Genomic DNA, 2,280 nt, shown 5'->3' with positions numbered 1-2,280 from the left:
TTTTTCAACTGAAAATCAACAACTGTTCTTGCTACAGAACCTGTGCATTTTTACTAGCAAAATTTTATGATGTACTCTGCTTATTTCATGAAATTTGAATTAGTTTGAATCAGTTACCTGTGTGAAGTTTAACTTGACCTGAAAAAGATTTACCTCATCCTATCTTATTTGTATCCAAGTAAATGGTATCTACCATGCACAGGTTTGACTACCTAGAGCAGGGGTGTAAAACTTTGATCTGGCCCGCAAACGGGTTTAATCCGGCCCGCGAGATGATTTGAAGTTTAAATTAGCTGCAATTTTTCAATGAAAGAAACTGCTGTTCTAAATGTGTCCACTGGGTGTCGCAATAGCAATTATGTTAAGCAGGCAAACTGTTTATTTCGGGGCTGAGCAAGTAGGCCTATACCTGTCAGCTGGCCCGGAGCTAGCTGCCTTGTTGGTCCGGTCCGGCCCACTTGGGAATAGATTTTCCTCCATAAGGCCCCTGACCTAAAATGAGTTTGACATTGTTTAACATTGTTTGTCATTATTCTGTGACTAGCAGATTGAGAGTTAGCAGGACTGTGGATCAGAGGGGGAACTGCTAAAAAACTGTTGGGTCATTTATTGGTTTGTGTGCTGAAGGAGACAGTTCACATTGTTTTGTTATTAACAAGGTTTTGGGGAAATGTTACATTTTGTGCATTGTAAACTAAACTTTTTAGATAGCAAATCCACTACTAATCTTAATACCAGAACAGTTTAAGGCATGATCCAAGGGCGAGGTCTGGAGCCAATCTCAGCTGACAGTGGGCGAGAGGCAGGGTACATCCTAGAAAGATCACCAGTTCATCAAAGGGCTGACACATAGACAGACAAACACTCAGATTCACACCTACAGACACCTACACATTTCTGTCACTAATTAACCTAAACTTCATGTGGCTGTACTGTGGAAGGAAGCTAAAGTACTCAAACAACACACACAAACATGAGAGGAACATGCAAACTCCACACAGACAGTGGATGAATGAGATTTGAACACAGAACCTTCTTGTTTAAAGGCAAAAGTGCTAACCACCAAGCCTCCAAAAGGTCTGTGGAGACCAGTGACGATGAGAGCTGGGTTGTTAGTATAAAATACCAGAGTGAAGGGAGCGAATTCAGATGCAATTACCCATCCACACCAGATAAGTCAAATTTTAGAAAACACATGGTAAAGATCATCTTCTCTTACTGTCCTTATCGCAATGCTTAGTTATGTATGTATTTTGAACTATATATTAAAAATAAATTCATATTCAATATTGAGTTTATGTATACTAAATACTAAGCAGTAAAGCTAACACAAAAGATCTTGATATCTGCAATTTATCTGCAATATTAGCAAAAATATCATTTTTGCAACATCTTCACCTCCGTAGCTTTAACTGTTGCAATAAGTAGAGACAAATTTAAAGTGAGATATCAGGATGTGATCAAGTACCTTAGCTCTGCAATGAATTATACTTTCACAAAGTAAAAAAAAATCACTTTTTGCTGTCAGAAAATTTCAGAAAGGTATTCATTATAAAATAAATTATATAATATTATTAACATGATAGTGGGTGGTAATGTTTTACTGAATATGGTCACATTTGAGTGGGAGGGGTAAACATGAGAGAAAGATTGTGGTTCTGACTGGTCACTAGTTGATTGTTATTCAGTTAAAGATATCCTATATGTAGGCTTAAAGTCAGAATCATAATACTTCCCTTATCACATTGGTGGACAAAATATTAGGAACTCTAAATATAAAGCAGTCGAGTTCATCACTGCTGCAAACTGCTACAACAACAGCAATAATAATAATAATAATAAAGATGTGGTTAAATAATACCTCTCTGGCAGTTTCAATAAAACAAATTTTTTATTTGTACAGTTTTTTTGTATCACATTACATTTTACATATGATTTGACATCTGAGAGTACACTGAAACTATTGTAAACTAGACAAACATTTACAACCCAATAGATGAAATTCATCAAGAAAATGCAGAGAGAAAATCCGTACAGAAAGCGTTAGGTAAATTCCTTTAACAAATAGACTCAGAGGATGAACTTTGGTAAGATTATATAGAAGTTTTACTTGCAAGGAGTAACTGTCACACAGCACCTTGGTACAGCATGAGGGTCACTGGCTGCTTGCAGCCCAACACATCAGTTTTCAGGGTAACACAAAAGGGAGGTGATTTTTCTCAGAAAGACATCTGGGCCCTTATCAAATAGTCACGGTTAGAGCAAACTGTGCTCACTGAG

Source organism: Mastacembelus armatus, unplaced genomic scaffold (assembly GCF_900324485.2).
Source record: "Mastacembelus armatus unplaced genomic scaffold, fMasArm1.2, whole genome shotgun sequence".
Taxonomy (NCBI): Eukaryota; Metazoa; Chordata; class Actinopteri; order Synbranchiformes; family Mastacembelidae; genus Mastacembelus; species Mastacembelus armatus.
This window is presented reverse-complemented; position numbering follows the sequence as displayed.